Source organism: the organism of the source record quoted next, unplaced genomic scaffold (assembly GCF_019419815.1).
Source record: "Pyrus x bretschneideri cultivar Hongxiangsu unplaced genomic scaffold, Pyrus_bretschneideri_v1 Contig23, whole genome shotgun sequence".
Taxonomy (NCBI): Eukaryota; Viridiplantae; Streptophyta; class Magnoliopsida; order Rosales; family Rosaceae; genus Pyrus; species Pyrus x bretschneideri.
In genome coordinates, this window is record NW_025999535.1 from 4,378,995 (window position 1) to 4,403,356 (window position 24,362).

Below are 24,362 nucleotides of genomic sequence, written 5' to 3' on the forward strand. Positions count from 1 at the left end.
AATTATATACCATTGACAGAGCAAAAAATTAATTGATTCTAAACTGAAAACCGCAAAGTAAAAAAATCAACTCATGGTATAGATAGTAACAAAATTGCAGCACAAGATGTTAAATATTACCAAGGTGTTGGAATTTGATTTGGGTGTTTTTGACAAATTAGCTGTGCAGTTGTTGGGTCCTTATGCATTTGTTTTACACAAATGGGTCAGGCACTATACCACCAATCGTAACGTGTGTCAAAATGTTTCACAGCTGCTTTCCATAGAAACGTCTCATCCTGTAATATATTTTGTCATATATGTGTGAAACTGACAACAATCATATGCATTCTTTTTATTGAATGTGTGCAATCACAGTTGTAAAATTTTAAGAGAACATTAAAAGGGATAATCAAGTTTTAAACCTTGTACAAATCTGGATCCCAGAAAGCCAATTCATCAATTGTAACTTTTTTCGCAGTCTGTAAAAGTTTAGCTTCATTTGCCTGGTCTGAAGACGGAGGCAATATTTTTGGAGATTCTTTGCAGTCGGAAAACCTGCATGATTGAAAAGATCACATTACTTGAACAATATAGAAATAGCATCTGTTTTCATTCAAGAATAATAGATATATCGTTATTTTGTTCCAAGAATTAGAAATATACTTACACTAACTTGTAGGAATTCACTTCCGGGATGTCTGGATCAATGAAAAAAAGTGATGAACCGGTACTGTTTAAGACAATCTTGCCTGCACATTGAAATCATGGCAGAAAAATGGTGATGAAACACAAATCATGACGGATACAGTTTAAAATTTGTTTTAATAGCTGCATCATTGTATCACAAAAAGTTTAAAAAAAAAAAAAAAACAAATAAAAAATTTAATAAAAAAGGGTACACATGGCATAGAGATGATGTTTTTTGTGAAAATTTTAATAAACTGATAACAGAATTAATTGGGACATGCAGTGGATTCCTATTGGATGGTTGTTTATTTGAAGTAGGGTTGGAAGTAGGGTTCCTAAGAGTTGGAAGCATCATGGAGTATCATGGAAGAATAGAATAATGGAAAGCTAGCTAATGCATGGATTCAAACTTTCGGCTAAAACTTAAGTGATGCTTTAGTGCATCTTAGTTTAATATCTACTTTAGGCATAATGCAAGCCTTGATGATGTTTAGTTAGGTAGAGTGGAGACCTCATCATCATTGTAAGGATTAATTAGTGGTTTAAGTTAGGTGGAGGTGTCATGGAGGGGTCTTAACTCTCCATTGTTTCCGTAGCTTTCCTCTTAGTTTTCTATAGGTTCCTCTATATATGTTTTGTTGTTCTTGTAACTAGAGACGATGAATGAATGAGATACAATTCATTCCTTGAAAATCAACATGGTATCAGAGCAGGAAAAATAACCTGCTTCTGCTTCATCCGAACGTGATCAATCCTCAAGATGGCTGAAGACAATCCTCTTAGGTCAGATGCTGAAAGTTCACCGGTTCTTTCTTCCGGAAATATGTCTGAGGTGGATGTCAATCCAAATCAAAGGTTAAGCTCAGTCTTGTTAAATGAGTTTAATTACTTACCTTGGTCGAGAGCAGTGAGCCTTGCTCTAGGTGGAAGGTCTAAGCTAGGGTTCATAAATGGAAGCATCGAAGTTCCTGATGCTTCCTCACCAACATATGAAAACTGGCTTTGCAAGGATCAGCTAGTTATGTCATGGCTCCTAAATTCCATGGAGCGTAAACTAGCTGAAATATTCAGTTATTCTGAATCATCATTCGAGCTATGGGAGACAGTCAAGGAGATGTATGGCAGTCAAAACAATGTTGCACGTGTGTTTCAACTAAAGAAGGACATTTCCAACCTGCAACAAGAAGGAAAGCCATTTGTTCAACTTCTTGGCAGCATGAAGAGCATGTGGAATGAGTTGGAAATGTATCGGCCTCATACAACTGAAGCGTCTGTGCTACTGAAAAGGGCAGAAGAAGACAAGATATTCCAACTCTTGTCAAGCCTCGATTCAGGATACGAAGACCTACGAAGCCACATACTCATGAACCCCGAACTACCTTCCTTCACCAGTGTATGTGCAACAATCCAACGTGAAGAAGTACGAAGGAAAGTCATGAACATTGGCACAAAAACCAATGTAACTGAAGCAAGGTCTTACCTAACCAACGAAAGAAAATACAAAGTGAAGAATCCACACTTGAAGTGCCAACATTGCAACTATTGAAGGAAAATTTGTGAAAAACATGTTCATTTAAGCAACATCAATAGCATGCAATTAACAATTAAAGGCGGAATCATGCTTGTATGCACTTAAAAACAAAACATTTACCCATGAAATTCAAAGCCTAGTAGATAGGTGAATCAAGACTCAACTCAAAACAAAGTGAGTTGAGAAATCAATACCTTTGTAGATTCCTCTTTGCATAAGCAAAGGCTAATCACCCAAAGAGAGGGCCTTCATTCCTTGCATCTTAGATCCATGGATTTGGATGGATGAAAAGGTTTCTCCAAGTTCCCAAAATTGAGAACCTCTAAGTCTCCACACCAAGGTATATTGTAGAAGAAATGAGTGACCTAGAGGAAGTAAGATTGCTAGCTATTCCCCTCTAGATTGGCCAAAATTTTAGAGAGAAAGGAGAGCTTGTGTTCTCATCCTTTCCCCCAAAAATAACCCTTAGTAAATTTTAGGCTATAAAGTCCTTTATATAGTCCCTTCAAATAAGTGACCTAATGGACCAAAAGCCCTATTCTTTTACACATGGCTAGCCTATAGGTTTATTGGGCTTTCAAGCCCTTTGTTTTATTCAAGTTGTCATACAACTTGAGTTAATGGGCTTGACATTCAAATCCCATTGGGCCTTGCGGCCCAAAACTAACCCGAGGTCTTTAACGAACTTATTCGTTTGATTAATTAACATATTAATTAATCCTAGCCTTAGATAAATAATTAAACCATTTTAATTATTCTTACTCATCTCCGTTGTTTCTTCAAACTCTACCTTACACGGTGTACGATCCATTAGGTTCCTTTTAGCGAGGCAGTGGGCGATTCAAACTCTTTCAAATCGATTGTGAATTGAAACTTACTTTCAATTCTCCCGTTAGTGATAATACACTTTTAGGGCTTCCACAAACCATGAGTGACACCTAGCAGCATATCATGGTTACCCAAGCTAATCAGAAGAGGTGGAGAACCTATTCAGTTTAGGATTACAAATGCAATACGGTCTTTCTCTAATACAATACTCTTGACCACATTGTTTGGTTTGATAGTTTATTCATGTCTACTATCCAATGTGAATCTTGTACTTATATGATTACCTTGAATGTGATCTGGAACGCATTCCAACATCTCATTCATACTCTGGCCAGAGATTCTAAATCATATCATAGAGTATTCTCCCTCAAACAGTTTGAAGGTTAGAGATCCCTTGTTGCGCATTCACTTGCCTCCATGGCTAAGTGGCTTAACCCCAACGATGCCGTGGACACCCTGATAGAGTGACTTTGACATAATCAAAGATTAAGGACCTAACCACAAGACAACTGTGATGCCTCAGGTCAAAAGACTAATTTGCATTATCCCAACCATGAGTTCTCATGTGACATGAATATGAGAACTCTTCGTTGATCGTGTTCAGTGAACTCATTCTCTATTGAGCACCTACGTACTTGTCTTGATGTCACACACACCAATGACTCGAGACTAGTCACTCTCCCTGAGAGAAGACATAGCACGTACTGATCTTAACGGACTGTCAATGCCCAATTGACAATCCTATGATCAGGAACGTTTAGGATGTGTCAACGAAAGAATGGTCTCATGAATCTAACTTCTTTAGATCGCATTCTTCCAATCACATATTCCTTGGACTTATCGTTTAAGCATATAACATTTATATTAGACGGCTCAAACAATAATCTTTGCCCTTTACATTTAAACTACATTAGTTTGAAATGAACTACATTAGTTTGAAATGTCCGTAAAGTATCATCATATGATTGGCTTTAGGGCACATTTCCAACAATCTCCCACTTGCACTAGAGCCAATCAGCTTAGTCATCATTGATGATACCTCTTCTGTAATTCATTTCATAAATGGCTGAGTAGTAGGCCTAAACAATGGATATCTATATGTTATCCATAGAAGCAACCTTGAGAATAACGACGTCACCATTATACATGATTCTCAATCATGTGGTTCAGTCTCTCATTTGAGTTCGGACCTTGATGAGACCTTGATTCCCTGGCTTGAGCTATCGCCCCATTAGTGTCATACACTTTCTGGTTGGAACCGAATGAAGAGTTCATGAATGAACTTTCTCATCCAAACAACAATGTTGTAAGCTTCTATATGGCAATATATTTTGCATACATGATGGAACACATTAAAGTCATTTACTTTTAACGTTTCCACCCAAATATCTCTTTAGTCATAATAAAGAGATATCTCTTTATCACTTCATTCATAATGAAGAGATATTCTATGATGGATTAGATTCATAATCTAATACATTTACGCTTCCATTACGTTACTCTAATTCTTCCTCATTCTTGAGGAATCCATCCTTAGTATTTTGTTAAATACCTAAGGATTCACTTGACAGTTGCCATGGTTCTGATCCTGGGCTTGCATTGATATCATCTTGTACCGTTCTAGGTACGACTTATATCAATGTTTTCATACAATATGAAATACATAAATCACCTTTCTGCGTATGCATAAAGGATTCTATTTACGCATTATTTCTTTGGGAGTCAAAGGGTACATTCCCTTTGAGAAGAACAACTTCCTAGTCTCACTAGAATTGTCATTCTAATTGAAGTTTATTATCATATGAGAAACTTCCTAGCATCTCTTGTCTATTTTAGGGATTGATATAATCCAATTATATCTTGAAATCTATCATTATAGATTTCCATCCCATGTATATAGACTGTGTCTCCCATATACATTCTATCATTATAGAATGTTTAAAGTCATAACTTTAACGATGAAGAATTCCTTTCATTTTCAAAATATATATCATGTATATATATTCTAATTTAGGAATATGATCAACTCCCACTAATCTTTTGTAAACCTAGTAAACAAAAGATTCATTTACATCTTTATGAGAAATCAAACAATTGATCTTTTCTCATAAGACGCTTATGGCTCCCACTAGCTTGCTAAGATCCATGATGGATGGATCTCTACAACTAACATGTCTTAGAAGTATATATCATATATATATGGGTAATTGATAATGTCCAACGAACTAAATCTTATTTATGTTCATTCTTTTCCTAATGGAGAAATTCATTATCTTATGATGCTACTTTCCTTGATATTTTTCAAGGAAATTAATCTAAAGTGTTACTTTTTCCTTGGATCAAATCTAAGGAGGTAAATACTTTAGACGTCTTACTCATCTACTTACATTTCTTGAATTCTTTGAAACCTTTTGCAAAGTATTCGGACTTATGTTTATTCAAAATAAACTATAGTCCAACCGAGAGTGATCTTCGGTGAATGTCATACAATATGAGTAGTATTATGTTGTGGACAAGTGCCACTAACATCTAAGTGAATAAACCTCAACAACTTTGTGATTCTTTCTTCTTTCCAAAAGAATAAAGATTCGAACATTTCGCCTCTATACAATTTTAACAAGAAGGTATTGGATCCGGATCTAACGATCCAAAGCATCCATCTATGACCAACTCGTAACTTATGTTTTAGAGGTATCACAACTCAGTTGGGTTTAGTCACTACCTTGCAACCTTTTGGGTTTTAAGCATCATCGTATTCTAAACAGTTAAACTACCACATCATCTCTACTATAGAGATAACCAATTAAATTACAATAATCTAATTATTGATTAATAAAGAACAATGTTTTTGTCAAACAAAACATTTATCCATCTCTACTATAGTGATGGATTTAAGTTCCTTAAAATTGGAATGTAAAGACAATCTTTAGTATTTTCCAATTTCTTTGGTAGTTCATATGAGGAAGTAAGTACAATCCGCTTTCGCAAAGATCTATATTTTATTCACTTTCCGAATGTGAAGTACTTTCTCTTCTCTCATTAATCTTCTACTTTTTATTAGCACACTTTTACAACAATTGTAAAACATAGTTACTAATACGGAATCATGCATTCAAGTAGAAGAACCAACTATTTTGAACTATTTCAAGAACATATTACAACACCTTCGAAAAGTGTGTTCTTGACACTTGCAAGACATTTCTTGCAAATACCCCTTCCAATGTCCATCCTTTCATAAAGAAAGTTTGTTCCCTTGGAGTTATTTTGCCTTCTTCATTTGACTTCCCTTTTGACTACAATAGTCATGGTCCCTAAACTCCCACTATCTCTCTTGAAACTCATTTCAAATGTGTTATACACATCAAACGATTTGGAGAGCGTGCGGTTATTGTTCACTATATAGTTTACAATAAACTTAGTGAACCATTAGGATAGGGACACAAAGGTGAAGTCCTTGCCTAGTTTCCGTCTCGTTAAGTGGTTTGATACTTCAACACTTAATGATTCAAAAATCATCATAATTCCATATAAATGGACTATTTTTGTCAACCAACCATTATGTTCTAAACATAACAACAAACTCTCAAGAGTTGTTCAAGGCAACTCTCATTTCTTCATACAACAATTTGTAAGTGAAGAATCATGGCACATAAAGTGTCCATGCCCTTGTGCTTACTTCTCAAGTTCCTTGTTCGTGTAACAAAGAGACAAGCACTAAAGTTTGTGTTGATTAAGGGTTGTTCAAAGCAACTCTTATTTCTTCATACAACAATTTGTATTTGAAGAATTATGACATTAAAAGTGTTGTCCTTCTCATGTTAGACTTATCTAACATATTCTTCCAATGATACATTATCAATAGGAAGATTGTGAGGATGAGACTACTTAGTTACATCTACAAGCCATTAAAGACAATCTATAGGATTGTAGAACTAAGTCCGGAAATTAAAGCGTTTGGTTTTTCTTTGCAAGTTTTGGATAGCGTTTGCAAATATATTGGTAAACAAATACATAACGAATATAAATTGATTGATTTTAAGCCATTTGATTCGGGTCTTTAAATCAAATAGCACCACCCACTATTTTTGGCAAATTCCATATCCCGCATCGGAATTCGAGAGTTTTATTGAACTCTTAGCGGGGTATGGGAGACTCACCATTACCAAGCCCACCTCACGATGATACGATGTTGGTTAGCAAAAATAATGATGAGAGAATAACGCTTTACTCATTTACAACGTTTGTAATTACCCATCTTGTTTGGCCTCTAGAGAATGTTGCCTCATGATGCGAGAATTATACGCACACAAATTAAACCCTCTTTTTGACAATTGTAGTATAAGTATAAGTAGGGATCGTTCTGGACCGGGGATTAGGAGGGATTGTTAACCACTTGGATTTGACTTCAAAAACGTAAAAACAAGTTTAAAACACTAATTAATGCGAAGAAAACAAAACTAAAGTAAGAAAGACTTAGACTAAAACTTAAACAAAATAAAGGGGGATTGGATTTGGACGAAAATTGAAATAAAATGGATACTTGGAAACAAAATAGATTGTAAAGATGAATGTGACGGAAATGAATGGATGGGAAGCTAGCTAAGGGGTTCATCTCCACACATGTTATACTTGCATACAAAATGATTTCTAATTGCTTTTCAATAAACCATGAATTCTCAACGCCCCGGGTTAATTAGGTCCGCTTAAATTAACCGTCAAGTTTTCCTTAAGTTAATGAATTGGATGATTGCATACGACAATCCAAAGCATTCCTCACAAGTTCCCTACATGAATTGCATAATAGAGATACAAGCAAGAATCATTAAGCATCATGAAAACTATAAGTGTTGACGAGGCATTCGTTACTATGATTGCATGAAACTTATGCCAAGAATATGTTTAACACGATTGTTTATAAGCAACCTCCACTACTTGTGAATATAAGTTCATAACTATTACGTGAAACTCACTTATATTCTAGCGTCAAATTCATGCATGAAAATTAAGCGTTCATTCTTAATAAACATACATAAATAGGTTATCAATTAAACAGTTAAACAAATTGAATTCACAACTTATGAAACGTAATTAAAAGTAATCAAATCATATTACAAACATAAACATAGTTTCGAATCACCCCCTAGCTAAAGGGGGTTTAGTTCCTCATAACTTTGAAATCAAAGAAACACCTAAACATTCCAACAACTCAAAACTTGAATTGTATGAACGTTTAAGCACTCTTCTCTTCCATTCCTTATACGTACAAAACAAAGAGAATTAAAATGAAACTTTGAAATCAAAGAAACACCTAAACATTCCAACAACTCAAACTTGAATTGTATGAACGTTTAGGCACTCTTCTCTTCCTCGTTGTTGTAGCACAAGGTTTAAGGATAGGTTGGTTGGGGGGATGGAAGTGTGGAATGGAGTGGAAATGGAGGAAATGGAGAAGGGGAAGTGTTTGTGTATTACAATGGAAAATGAGATGATTTGGTGAATGGAATGAATGGGTATTTATAGGAAGAGAATGGGTGTTAATGGATGTTTGTTTAAGGTATTTGGTGGATGGGAAAAGGTGTGGATGGTGGGAATTATGGTGGATGGATGGTTTAGTGGATGTAATTTAGGGTTTATTTAGGTGAATGTGGATGCATGGTTTAGTGGATGTAAAGGATAATGGGATGGTGTGGAATTAAAAGCTAAAAAAAATGGGATAATGGGCATTTAAGTGTGAATGGAATGGTGGGATGCACTAATGGAAATTATGGAATGGAATGGTGGGATGCACTAATTAGGAGGAAGAATTAGGGTGAAGGGCTTAATGCATGGATTTGGGCCTAAAATGCCCCCCCTTGCATGGCAAGGGAAAGGACTTGGGCTAAAGCCCACGGCAATGGCTCTAAAATGGGCTAAGGTTAGGGTTTAGGTGCGGCATAGGCTTAGGGTCCACAAAGAGTTAGGGTTTAGGTCATCTAAAAGCCCAAAGCCAAGAATAGAAACTCACGACAATGGAAACCTCCAAGAATAGAAACTTCCAACTTTAGAAACTTTGGTTACCAATTCCGACTTCCTTGCTCTTCACTTTCATTTCTTCATTTCTTAAGCTCCTTTGACCTTCAACCTCGTTCATTCCTCGTGCTCCATTTGCATACACCACATTCCAGCTCAGTTTTGCTCCAAAAGCTCCCAATTGCATCATTTCATGTAATATGTCCTTTAAACCTGAAAACACATGAAAGTAGCTTAAAAGACTACTTTAACGAATAAAACATAACAAAAATGCATAAGAACTAGCTAACTAAGGCGCATAAATATGCTCCTATCACCTCACGATGATACGATGTTGGCACTATTGCACTTAGTTAAGTTATTCCCACCATGCTTAGTTCGTGTAGGGGTTCAAGAATAACCTCACGATGATACGATGTTGGCTATCCTCGTTGCCTACACTCACCTCATCATATGCGTATAGACTCCTCCTGAATGTAAGCATGCACTTTGTACTCCCCCATGATAGGGTGAAGCCAGTGTACAAGTCACAAACGATTGGAGCCTACCACAGTGGAAGGCCACGAAGAGATATTCAAAGCATCTCTCGCTTATCAACTTAATATTGATTTGGTTGAGGGTTTTTAGGTCTCATCACATATAAACATACATTTTAATCCAATTAAAACATTTTGGTCCTATTACAACTATTGGTCCATTTGATTGATTTAGTTGTATATAATACTCCCACTAAGCTTTTAAAACGGTTTTTAAAGCAAGAGTATATGATACTACTAACATAAGGTTTGCATTCATTGATGGACTATATAGTTGCCTTAGGGCCTTAGGATGACTATGAACCTTTGATTCGATTCAAACACGAGCCTAGTGTTGAATCTCGGTCTAGGGATGGAGATTGATTTTAGTTACGCGTTTAATCACATTAAGGCGTGTTGTCTTATTAGGCGTTGGACCCAACTACTCCATTTTCATGCATATCGAATAAAACAAGAAAGGAGTACTTCAAAGTAAATAAGAGCTTATGCTCTTTTACAACAATTGATCAAATCAAATTACTTTAAAGTAAAGAAGAGCTTATGCTCTTTTACAACAATTGATCATATCAAATTACAACCAAAATTTAATCTACACATTCCCATGGTTCAAACAAATTTGAAACGGCCTTTCACATAGCTCAATTATCGTAGGCTAAGGTTCATAATCACCCTTTCTTTAATTAATTAACGCTTTAACTAATTAAACTTGAATGCAACATTTTCATTTGGTTTTTGTATCCATAGAATTGATTTAAATGGAGCTAAATGAAATGAAAATCCAATTCTCATTTAAAGAGACAAAACAATTTTGTTCTCTACCTAATTTGGGCCAAAATGCTATGACCTCAACTTGTTTGGGCCATAGTGCAATTAACCTCAACTTTTGGGCTATTTTGCAAAAACTTAAACTTTTGGGGTCACTTTGTAAAAACACAAAAGTCCACTACTTCATGTAATTACAACTAGAACCCAAAATTTTCCACAAAAAATAAAACTTCATTAAAGGAGCAAAACAATTTGTCCTTTTAGTGATTTTGGACCTTTACGTAAAAACGTAAACTTTTGGGTCAAAATGCAAATACACAAAAGTATCAAAACTTTATATAATTGCATGAAAGCCCCACAAGGACCCTAATTGATTAGGGTGGTTTGCCATTTGAAACAAAATGTATAAAAATTTCAAAGTTTTTGTAAGTGGGGTGTGTGTAATGGAATAAATCATTACACACCAACCCACTAAAATTTCTTTAATTTTTCAAAATAAATATCTAATATATTTAAACATAAGAAATATTTCAAAACAAAAACTTTATGAAATAAATCAAAACTTTGAATCAAAACACCAAACCTTTTGTTCTTGGCAAGAACATGTCAAGAACAATGAAGAACATTCATGAAAACCCATAAGAGCTCCATGAACATTCTTCACCCAAAAACATACCAAAACCACTCAAACTTAAGGGAAATAACATACAACCATACTAGGGTACATAGGGGTTCCAAAAGTCACTTTAAAACACTTTTAACATGTCAAACAAGAACCCAAAATTCCACCCTTTGGATTTGGCCGAATTTCCCAAAAAACATGGCACCAAATTTTAGCTCCAATTTCATGCTCATATGAACTACATCTACAACATTTGAGATGGCAAATTTTCTAACAAAATTTACATTCAAAGAAGCAAGAATAAAGCTTGTAACAATTACAACATTCAAATCATAAACTATGAACTACAAAACCCAAAAGGATTCACCAACTACTAGACTTAGGCTCTTGATACCACTTGAAGGAAAATTTGTGAAAAACATGTTCATTTAAGCAACATCAATAGCATGCAATTAACAATTAAAGGCGGAATCATGCTTGTATGCACTTAAAAACAAAACATTTACCCATGAAATTCAAAGCCTAGTAGATAGGTGAATCAAGACTCAACTCAAAACAAAGTGAGTTGAGAAATCAATACCTTTGTAGATTCCTCTTTGCATAAGCAAAGGCTAATCACCCAAAGAGAGGGCCTTCATTCCTTGCATCTTAGATCCATGGATTTGGATGGATGAAAAGGTTTCTCCAAGTTCCCAAAATTGAGAACCTCTAAGTCTCCACACCAAGGTATATTGTAGAAGAAATGAGTGACCTAGAGGAAGTAAGATTGCTAGCTATTCCCCTCTAGATTGGCCAAAATTTTAGAGAGAAAGGAGAGCTTGTGTTCTCATCATTTCCCCCAAAAATAACCCTTAGTAAATTTTAGGCTATAAAGTCCTTTATATAGTCCCTTCAAATAAGTGACCTAATGGACCAAAAGCCCTATTCTTTTACACATGGCTAGCCTATAGGTTTATTGGGCTTTCAAGCCCTTTGTTTTATTCAAGTTGTCATACAACTTGAGTTAATGGGCTTGACATTCAAATCCCGTTGGGCCTTGCGGCCCAAAACTAACCCGAGGTCTTTAACGAACTTATTCGTTTGATTAATTAACATATTAATTAATCCTAGCCTTAGATAAATAATTAAACCATTTTAATTATTCTTACTCATCTCCGTTGTTTCTTCAAACTCTACCTTACACGGTGTACGATCCATTAGGTTCCTTTTAGCGAGGCAGTGGGCGATTCAAACTCTTTCAAATCGATTGTGAATTGAAACTTACTTTCAATTCTCCCGTTAGTGATAATACACTTTTAGGGCTTCCACAAACCATGAGTGACACCTAGCAGCATATCATGGTTACCCAAGCTAATCAGAAGAGGTGGAGAACCTATTCAGTTTAGGATTACAAATGCAATACGGTCTTTCTCTAATACAATACTCTTGACCACATTGTTTGGTTTGATAGTTTATTCATGTCTACTATCCAATGTGAATCTTGTACTTATATGATTACCTTGAATGTGATCTGGAACGCATTCCAACATCTCATTCATACTCTGGCCAGAGATTCTAAATCATATCATAGAGTATTCTCCCTCAAACAGTTTGAAGGTTAGAGATCCCTTGTTGCGCATTCACTTGCCTCCATGGCTAAGTGGCTTAACCCCAACGATGCCGTGGACACCCTGATAGAGTGACTTTGACATAATCAAAGATTAAGGACCTAACCACAAGACAACTGTGATGCCTCAGGTCAAAAGACTAATTTGCATTATCCTAACCATGAGTTCTCATGTGACATGAATATGAGAACTCTTCGTTGATCGTGTTCAGTGAACTCATTCTCTATTGAGCACCTACGTACTTGTCTTGATGTCACACACACCAATGACTCGAGACTAGTCACTCTCCCTGAGAGAAGACATAGCACGTACTGATCTTAACGGACTGTCAATGCCCAATTGACAATCCTATGATCAGGAACGTTTAGGATGTGTCAACGAAAGAATGGTCTCATGAATCTAACTTCTTTAGATCGCATTCTTCCAATCACATATTCCTTGGACTTATCGTTTAAGCATATAACATTTATATTAGACGGCTCAAACAATAATCTTTGCCCTTTACATTTAAACTACATTAGTTTGAAATGAACTACATTAGTTTGAAATGTCCGTAAAGTATCATCATATGATTGGCTTTAGGGCACATTTCCAACAACTATACTGGCCATGTTAAGGAGACATGCTGGATTTTACATCCAGAATTAAAGCCAGAGTTCATGAAGGATAACAAGGGCTCACAAAGACTGAACCGTGCACCACACAGAGCCAACAATGCATCTACCTCAACCTCACATGGGTCTGACGCACTCAAGAGCTTCACAGCAAATCCGGCTGCACTCATAAATGAGTTTGCAGCATATCTTCAAAGCAAGAAAGAAGAGGTTAAGAGTGATCAAACGGTCGCTTTTGAAGATGGAAACTCAACAGCTTTGCTAGGCAAGTTCGCTGGTTTTCTGACAGACACACAACACATGTCCCGAGATGACATGCAAGGTATCATGACTGCTTTCAAAACTGCTCTTAATGTAAATATGTTGCATGATTTTTGGATTGTTGATTCGGGTGCCACAGATCATATGACCAATCATGTTTCTAAGTTTCAAAAGTTTGAAAAATTTTCGCAACCTTCTCAAGTCTCAACTGCCAATGGTGAGAGTTCCAAGGTTTTAGGCAAGGGAAATATCCACTTAATGTCGGACAAAATTGAGTCAGTAGCCTTATATGTTCCTTCTTTTCCATTTCAACTTCTATTTGTGGGAAAAATCACCAATACCTTGAATTGTTTAGCCATATTCTCTCCTCACAATGTCATTTTTCAGGATTGTCTCACCAAGAAGACGATTGGTGAAGGGTTTTATCTAGATGGTCTCTATTACATATCAAAGAGCAGTCCCAGGGGATTTCAAGCCAAGTCAAATCCATCCCAAGATAGTCAATTGTGGCATCAACGTCTAGCTCATCCTTCTCAACCTGTTTTGTCATCTTTGTTTCCAAATTTAGGGAATGATTTAATTTCGTGTGAAACCTGTCATTTGTCTAAGGACACTAGATTGCCTTTTAACCCATCCTTATCTAGGACTAGTAAAGTTTTCGAACTAGTTCACTCAGATGTATGGGGACCAACGTTTGAATCTTTTGATGGTTATAAGTATTATGTGATCTTTGTTGATGATTTCTCTAGAGCCACTTAGTTGTACCTTTTAAAGTCTAAGAGTGAAGTGATGGAAGTATTTAAGGATTTTCACAACCTTGTTAAGAACCATTTTTCTTCTCAAATTCAAACTTTAAGATCTGACAATGGCACCGAATACACGTCCCATCTCATGTCACAATATTTGAGCAATCATGGTATCATGCATCAAACAAGCTGTGTTGGCACACCTCAACAAAATGGTGTAGCCGAAAGGAAAAATCGTGACATACTGGAAAAAACAAGAGCATTAATGTTACACATGAATGTACCAAAGAGATTTTGGTCCCAAGGAGCCATGGCGGCTGTGTACATCATCAATAGACTTCCTAGCCGAGTCTTGGGGTTTAAATCTCCCCTTGAAGTCATGAAAGGAAGAAAAATCGACCTCTCACATCTTAGAACCTTTGGTTGTGTCTGTTTTGTTCATGTTCAGTCACACCATCGAGATAAATTGGACCCTAGAGCTCTCAAATGCATTTTTCTTGGTTATTCATCAACACAAAAAGGATATAAGTGCTATGATCCCCAACTGAGAAAAATCATTGTATCCAAAGATGTTCGATTCCATGAAGCTAACCCTTTTTTCAGCAAGTCACTTGAAGCCACAGGTTAGGGGGAGTGTATCTTTGATCTGCTTCCTCTACCTAGAATCAGCACTCCAGATGAAATCAGCACTCCAGATGTTTTAAACGAAAGAGGTTCTAACCATGACAACAATGATGAATCTCCTACACCACTCACTGAAGTCAACAATGAAGGCACTCATCCTGATGGTTCTGTGGATGATGATAACAGCGGCAACCAAGAAAATCTTCAAAGTGTGGCTGATAATTTGAACGAGGATGAGACAACTCTCCCAGTACCTCGACGCAACCCTCGGCGTGATAGACAACCTCCCACAAGACTTCAAGATTTTGTCACATATAAACCGAGGTATCCAATCTCCAATTGCGTGTCGTATCAAAAGATGACTCCATCTCATGCTGCTTTTCTTAATACCATTTCAAGTCATAGTGAGCCTCAAAACTTTCATGAGGCTAATAACCAAGTTGTGTGGAAAGAAGCAATGCGAGATGAACTCAAAGCACTGGACCAACATAACACCTGGAGCATCACCAAACTTCCAAAAGGAAAAAGGGCAGTGGGCTACAAATGGATCTATAAGATCAAGTTTAATTCTGATGGTTCAATTGAAAGACATAAAGCCAGGCTGGTGGCTCGAGGATTCACTCAAACATTTGAGGTAGATTACAAAGAAACATTTGCTCCTGTTGCAAAAATGAACTCAGTTAGGGTCCTATTGTCTGTTGCCGTCAATAAGGGTTGGTCCATGTACCAAATGGACGTAAAGAACGTCTTTCTACATGGTGATCTTGAAGAAGAGGTCTATATGAGATTGCCACCAGGACACCCTCAAAGCCAGGAGCCTGATTTGGTGTGTAAGTTGCATAAGTCGATTTATGGATTGAAGCAATCGCCTCGTGCTTGGTATGCAAAACTAAGTTCAGTTCTTCATAGTGTTGGTTTCAAAAGGAGTAATGCAGATTCATCATTATTTGTTCGCACGGGAGCTGCAAGCAAATTAGTTGTGTTGATATACGTGGATGACTTAATAATTACAGGTGATAATGCTGCAGAGATCTCCACACTCAAAAAGTCACTTCAACAAAGATTTGTGATTAAAGATCTTGGGGTGCTGAATTATTTTCTTGGAATCGAAATGGCATCTTCTCACAAGGGACTATTTCTTAATCAACGAAAATACGTCATGGACCTACTCAAGGATGCTAATATGAGCGATGCTAAGCCTGCACTTACTCCTCTCGATAGCAAGCTCAAACTTGACTTGGGAGGCACACCACTCTCGGATATCAGCTCCTATCAGAGGCTTGTCGGTAAGCTGATTTACCTAACGATCACCAAACCTGACATCTCATATTCAGTGAGTATAGCCAGTCAATTCATGCATTCCCCCACCATCGAGCATTTGAACCTTGTAAAAAGGATCTTACGTTACTTAAAAGGGTCCGTTGGTCGTGGCATCCTCATGACGAAGAATGACAACACTCAAATCATGGGGTACTGCGATGCAGATTGGGCAGGAAATGCCATCGATCGCAAGTCCACCACTGGTTACTGTACCTTTGTCGGTGGAAATTTGGTCACATGGAAGAGCAAAAAACAAACTGTCATCGCAAGATCAAGTGCCGAAGCTGAATATCGTGCAATGGCCTCAACCGCGTGTGAGCTGATATGGCTAAAAGGACTTCTATGTGACTTAGGTGTGTTCACGACTCAACCAATGACCTTATTTTGTGACAACCAGGCTGCTATGCACATAGCATCAAACCCAATCTTTCACGAGAGGACGAAGCACATTGAAGTCGACTGTCACTATGTTCGTGAACAAGTACAGTCACAGGTGATTCAGACACATTATGTAAAAAGCTCCGATCAGCTGGCCGATATATTCACCAAACCTCTGGCCTCTCATCAGTTTCAAAGACTCCTCTCCAAGCTTGGATCCATCAACCTTCTGGATCCAGCTTGAGGGGGAGTATTGGATGGTTGTTTATTTGAAGTAGGGTTGGAAGTAGGGTTCCTAAGAGTTGGAAGCATCATGGAGTATCATGGAAGAATAGAATAATGGAAAGCTAGCTAATGCATGGATTCAAACTTTCGGCTAAAACTTAAGTGATGCTTTAGTGCATCTTAGTTTAATATCTACTTTAGGCATAATGCAAGCCTTGATGATGTTTAGTTAGGTAGAGTGGAGACCTCATCATCATTGTAAGGATTAATTAGTGGTTTAAGTTAGGTGGAGGTGTCATGGAGGGGTCTTAACTCTCCATTGTTTCCGTAGCTTTCCTCTTAGTTTTCTATAGGTTCCTCTATATATGTTTTGTTGTTCTTGTAACTAGAGACGATGAATGAATGAGATACAATTCATTCCTTGAAAATCAACAATTCCTAAGTGAGTGTTCGATTGAGAATATAGTTTTAGTTATTTTGTAATTGTTAGTCGAGACTATCAATAGCTTAATCAACTAAATATATAAAACTGGAGAAAGTAGAAAATAAGTAGAAGTATGACAAACAACAATCATTGAGCACCAATATATTCAGATGGCTGCACATTGACTGGTTAGAAAGGGTGGCAACGTAGAATGACTAATTGTAACAAATAAATATAATAAAATCCAACAATGGTTAAACACCAAAAGAATTGAAATGACTTAGTATGGACAGAGAACAAAATAAGGATGCAACAGATTAATTTTAAATTAAATGAAATACTTAGGTAGCGTCTGACTTTTAAACTTGTGAAAACAACCACGACTGGCAGTGAAAACGCCTCTGTTGACAAAGAAGGAAAAGCTTCACCAATGTCTGCCCATAACGTAACCATGAGTTCTTCTTTTCTGTGGATCAAAAAACTCGCAAGTAAAATTTTAAATTTTTACAACAGCAAAGGAACAAAGACTGAAGACAATTTAGGCTAATAACAATAAAAGGTGAAAAATGACCTTATATTCTGAATGTGCACATCACATTTGTATGCAACCCTCTGATTAATCTGTTTTTCTTCCAAGGACTGTACGGCTCTTATACAACCGATAACATCTTATAATTTAAAACATAAATATAAGCACATTGTTAAATACTACTTTAGAAAATAAATACCAACACGTTTGAATGGATTTATATGCATAGACATGTTAACAATACCTGTAAGGATGTCAACCCTGTCCAAGCGAGGGTAAAGTGTGTTGTAATCTTGTAGAAAGAACCGATCGCGAGGGATGGGTGGAAACACACTGGCCAATTTTTTAAATTTTGTTATCGCATTAAACAAAACTTGAGTTTCATGCGGGACTACTTTGTATTGTCCCCTAATTTTAATGGTACGGAAATCAATGATTTCATAGCATCCACCAGCTTCAATCTTCGCAACCATAACATCATACTCAACATTTGATGTGGTCGCCTCAACGGCATCTTGCTTCACAATTTATCATGCCAAGACAGAGAAGGAAAAAAAGTTACAAAAGTAATTAAAAAATAAATAAAAATATAGATTATACTATCAATAACACAAAGAACAGCACTTATCAAATTGTTAGCATGAGGAAAAAGAATTATTGAAAATAGTTAAATTATTTTAATCAACACTTAAAAAGAAATGTATGAATGCCAAAAAATTTAAGAAAAAAAATGAAACACCATGAAAAAAAGGTAAGAAACTAAAAAATTCATAAAAAGGTAAGAAAACATTGATCTGTTCATTTTGTGTAACACAGCATACTTAAATTTTATTCCCCAACATCTAAAAAATAGGGGTAGAAAAATATTTTCTGGCTAGTTAATTATTAGTAATACCGTCTTTGATTAAAATAATGAATCAATAATCTCACCATTTCATCAACTAATATACAGTTCAAAGCTGTATATTTTTGAACGGTGCCTGGGATTGTCGATTTCCATATCCTGCATATCCGGATTTTGATTTTTTTTTGCTTTCGTGTATGGTTTTAACTGATGAATAGGAGTTGGCTGTGTGTTTTCCATTTATCCTGCAACAATGAAATTTACATAATATGCCACAAATTTATCCAAAAGCATAAAAAACACCAATAAGAAAACTGAAATCATTTGTTATTTGTCCATCCATGTTTGGGAGGAAAAATTTAACAGCTTAATTAATAACCAAAAGTAATAACAATTAGAATAGAGAACCTATAAAGTTAGAATTCAATTAAAAAAAAAAGATCTAAAACCTACACTTGAACAGATTCCTAAGACGAATCAGTCAAGAATTGGTTTTAATCTAGTCATTTATGTCCAAACAATCTTCCCAACACACAGGAAAGACAGTCCGACACTGGTTGAGTGCATCAGTTTGCACATGATGACATTATAAATTCAAAGAATTCCTTCTGCATACATATGGTTGGTGGGAATTAATTTTAATAATCTTGTCATGTAATACTATGTAGCTAATTGTTTGGTGCAACCTGATTTACTCGTATGTATCAGTATGTATAACGTGATTGTGCATAATATGTATAAAGATTTTGAGAGGGAAGCTGCATGCCTCTAAGTCAAAGGTATCTACACGAAGGGTGAATAAAGGTTTCATTGGCTTCAAGAGCTTGCCATTTTGTCTATACCGTTGATGGAAGTGCAGACTGATCAGAGGGGTCTAGTGAACAGTTGGCTGCTGGAATAATTAACGTGGGTGACATGGGAAGCAAAACGTTGTATGAACAGTATCAAGAGATGCTCCCTGATGGATCTAACTCTCCAATATTGTAAAATTGAAGCTGGAAAGTTAGCAGGCATGCAGGCACAGAACTGGATAATGCAAGGATGGTTAGTTCTTTACTCAGAATGAATCTTTAAGTAGTGCAACTCTTCATTAAGTTAATAAAATTCTCACCAATGAATATTTAAGTACTACAACATTTAACATACTGTTGTTTATGCTAATCAATTTCTTACAAACATATTAAGCGCAAGAAAGCCTTCTCTTTGATTCTTTATTTATTTATCTCTATTTTCTCTGCTGTAATTTAAACACCATATTCATCCTAGAACAGAAAATAAGGAAAATTAAGCAGAAAAAGCAGAAAGAAAAAGACCTACCTGAAGCACAACCAGCATGAAAATGCCAACACAACAGCTGGGAAAACGAACAACACCGTTTCCTGAAAATACAAAACACAACCAAATCATACACTCATAATCACAACCACAACACAGAAAAAAAAAAAAACGCAGAACACTGTTTGCTAAAAATAAAATGAGAATCAAACGACACAGTCATACTTAGAATGTCAACACAGAAAATGACAGAGTCATACTTAGAATCCCAACACAGAAAAAAAAACCCTACTATTCTATAAGTCTCACCCCAATAAAAAAATCGAAGGGAAATAGTTAGCTCTAAACCTTCAAAATCAGGTAAACCCAAATTCAAACAAAAGACCTAACTCTAAAAACAAAATTAAAAACCAAAAAGGGCAACCAATTGGAAACCTTCAAAATCAACTAAACCCAAATTTAAACAAAAGACGTAACTCTAAATACAAAATTAACAAAAAAAAGGGCAACAAAAAACACACAACTAACCAAAAAACAGCAAGACTTGAAACGCCAAGAAGGCGATGTGTGCAGCGCTGGAGCAAGGATGAGAAGATGAAGACTGAAAACTGAAAACGAAACAAAAAGAGGCAACAGAGAAGCAGAAAAACGAAAGGAAAAAGTAAACAAGGAGAGGAGTGAAAATGAAACAAAAAGAGTAAAAATCCTCTGAACAGAAACATTGCTGATGATCAACACGTGTGGACAACATGTACTTAAAAAGCAGAACAAAACCCAAAAAAAAAAAAAAAAAAAAAAGACCAGAGACGGAGGAATGAGATATGCGCAGGCAGTAAGGACAAATGAGAGAGCAAATGTGCGGGAAAGAAAAAAAAATGGAAAAGAAGAGCTGAAAAGCCAAATGCAAGAGATGATCAACACGTGTCTGCCGCCCAGTATATATATTTTATATATATATATATGTTTTTTTTTTCCTCCCACTTCACATCATGACCTCACACTTTCAGATTAGACTATCTTTTCTTATATATATGTTTATTTTTTTCCTCCCATTTCACATCATGACCTCACATTTTCAGATTAGACTATCTTTTCTTATATATATATATATATATATGTTTTTTTTTTCCTCCCACTTCACATCATGACCTCACACTTTCATATTAGACTATCTTTTCTTATATATATATATATGTGTGTATATATATATATATATATATGTTTTTTTTTCCTCCCACTTCACATCATGACCTCACACTTTCAGATTAGACTATCTTTTCTTATATATATATATATATATATATGTTTTTTTTTTTTCCTCCCACTTCACATCATGACCTCACACTTTCAGATTAGACTATCTTTTCTTATATATATACATACGTATATATATACATATATATATATATATTTCTGCCACTTCGCATTTATTATATCTTTTTCGAGAAATGAGCCTTCGTTACTACCACCACGCAACTGCAATGGCATCCCTGTTTTTTTTGTCTTTTTCTTAAATGGAAGGGAACGATTGCCCATCAATTTTCTTGGTATGCTAAAAAAAAATATTAGAAAACAAAAACCAAACACACCAAACCAGTTTTTCATATTTTTTAATCATTTTTTTTCTCTCTAACCGATATCTTTATCATTTTACGTAACTGTGGCATCTGTCTTTTGTGGTATCCTGTCCTCTGTCTTTTCAAGGAATGGGTCTTCTCATTTATTATTGTTGGTTTTGATAATACCAGAACTCAAGAACCCTAGTTATCTTTTATAAGAACTCTAGTAAAACATGAACTGTTCTTCTCATTAATATCAATCTGAAGATTACAGTTTTAAAGGGAAAAATACTGAAAACAAAATGACAGCAACTCTCCCACGATCTTAGCTGATTTTGTGGAGAGTCTAACCTTAAACAACGGAAGCAATCCTAGCTGTGGTGAACATGCTCAACCACGTTTCCTACTTACTAGGGATTGTGCATGACTTGGTCTCTGCATGGCCAGTCAGCTTTTATTTAATCTAAAAATTAATTAAACTTAACCTAACAAGTCTTAACACCCTCCCTTAAACTGATTTCTACTAAAAACAGTTTAGGGTTTTAATCATCAACTTATTTAACCTTCATGCATCCTGCTTGATCTTCTGCCCACAGTTTCTCGAGATTTTTGAGTGAATGCACTCCAAGTAACTTCCTCAGTTTCTCGAACTGGGGCTGTTTGAGTGACTTCGTAAGTATATCCGCCAACTGATCTCCCCTCTTGCAATACTCGAGCTCAACTATACCATCATTACACAGATTTCGCAGAAAATGAAAACGAACATCAATATGCTTACTCCTTCCATGCATTACTGGGTTTCTGGATAACTTTATAGCAGAAACATTATCACAAAAAATGGTTGTTGAACCCTCTTGTTTTTCACCGAGTGCTTCAAGCATTCTTCTCAACCAAATAGCTTGGCATGCACTAGAAGTCGCTGCTACGAACTCTGCCTCAGTAGTGGATAAAGTTACGATTTGTTGTTTCTTTGAAGACCATGCAACTGCTCCAGAATTCAGAATAAAAGCATGTCCTGAAGTGCTCTTCCGATCATCAATATCTCCCGCATAGTCACTATCGGTGAATCCGACAAAATCTGAACCTCCTTGACTTTTGTAGAGTACTCCATAATCACTTGTTCCCTTTACATATCTCAGGATCCGTCTTGCTGCATTCATATGCATCTCAGTTGGTCTTTCCATATATCTGCTAATGACACTTACTCCATACATTAAATCAGGTCGTGTGAAAGTCAAGTACATGAGACTTCCCACGAGTTGCTTGTACAAGGAACTGTCTGCTGCTGCTCCATTTACATCCTTGCTTAGCTTTAATCCAGGCTCTAATGGTGTTCCAATCTCCTTGCAATCAGCCATTTTAAACTTCTCAAGAACTTCTAGTGCATATTTCCTTTGACAAATAAATTTTCCAGCAGCCTTCTGAATCACCTCAACTCCCAGGAAATAACTCATTAATCCGAGATCAGTCATCTCAAATTCCTTCATCATAGAATTCTTAAAGTCTTCTATCATTTCAGCTTTATTGCTAGTATATATTAAATCATCTACATACAAGCAAAGGATTAACATATCTCCTCCAATCTCACCTTTAACATAAAGTGAATGATCATAGGGACATTTTTGAAACCCTAGCTTTCCAAGGTGAGCATCAATTCGACCATACCAAGCACGAGGCGCTTGTTTCAGTCCATAAAGCGCCTTCTTCAGTTTATACACCTTTCCTTCTTCTCCCTTCTTCTCATAACCTTGTGGCTGATCGACGTACACCTCCTCATGCAATTCTCCATGCAAGAACGCTGATTTTACATCCAATTGATATATCAACCATGAATGTTTAGCAGCTAGTGAAATAACTAACCTGATTGAATCTTGCTTAGCCACGGGAGCAAACACTTCCTTGTAATCAATGCCATGCTTTTGCTTGTATCCCTTTACCACCAAACGAGCCTTGTGCTTATCTACTTCTCCTTTCTCATTGACCTTTGTTCGAAACACCCATTTTACACCAATGGTCTTATGTCCCTTTGGCAAAACTGTCAACTCCCATATGTTGTTCTTTTCAATGGATCTTAGTTCACTATCCATTGCAGCCTTCCACTTTATCTCTTTTGAAGCCTCTTCAAAAGTAATTGGATCACTATCTACAAATAGCGCAAAATGAACATTGTCATCATCTGAGCTAGTGTAGCTTGAATCATAATCCATCATCCAAGCTAGCCTTTTTCTTGAACCTTCACCCCTTAAGTTATATCTTACTTCTTCAACTTGATGTGGTACTGCTTCAATTTGAAGTGGGGTTTGGGCCGTGATGGTTTCTTCATCAGAGTCATCATCGACTTGTATCTGTTGGTTGTTCTTCTTGTCTGCAGACCAACTCCATGTTGTATTCTCATCAAATACTACATCCCGACTGATAATGATCTTCTCAGTTGTAGGATTGTACAACCTGTAAGCTTTAGACACATCACTAACACCAAGAAACACACATTTCTCACCCTTGTTATCCAGTTTCTTTCTTCTCTCATCTGGAATGTGTGCATATGCTATGCACCCAAACACCTTGAAATGATCCACAGAGGGCTTTCTCCCATTCCAAGCCTCTTGGGGTGTCATATTTTTAACAGAAAACGTGGGACTTCTGTTAAGAATATGGACTGCCCAAAGAACTGCTTCAGGCCAAAACTGTTTTGGAACTTCTCCCTTTGCTAGAAGGGTTCGAACCATGTTGAGTATGGTTCTATTTTTCCTCTCCGAGACCCCATTTTGCTGCGGTGTATAAGCTGCAGTGAGCTGCCTTTTTATTCCATTTTTCTCACACAAATCTTCAAACTCTTTCGAACAAAACTCTCCTCCTCGGTCAGTGCGCAAACACTTGATTTTCTTTTCAGATTCATTCTCAACAAGAGCCTTGAAACTCTTGAATGCATCAAATGCCTCTGACTTCTCATGCAAGAAATAAACCCATGTTTTTCTACTGTAATCATCAATAAAGGA

At 36.3% G+C, this 24,362-nt stretch overlaps 1 long non-coding RNA gene across 2 annotated transcripts; it reads right to left on the bottom strand.

Moving 5' to 3' along the window:
* Positions 1-392: 392 nt before the first annotated feature.
* On the bottom strand, positions 393-20,662 carry LOC103953313. Of its 2 annotated transcripts, XR_007258832.1 has the most exons (6): positions 20,336-20,662; positions 19,850-19,911; positions 18,619-18,777; positions 17,933-18,206; positions 17,731-17,827; positions 17,372-17,625 (listed from the first exon to the last, which is right to left on the bottom strand). It is a non-coding gene; the product is annotated as an uncharacterized LOC103953313 (long non-coding RNA). The 2 variants fall into 2 exon arrangements; XR_007258831.1 differs by lacking the exons at positions 17,372-17,625; positions 17,731-17,827 and adding an exon at positions 393-731.
* Positions 20,663-24,362: the final 3,700 nt, after the last annotated feature.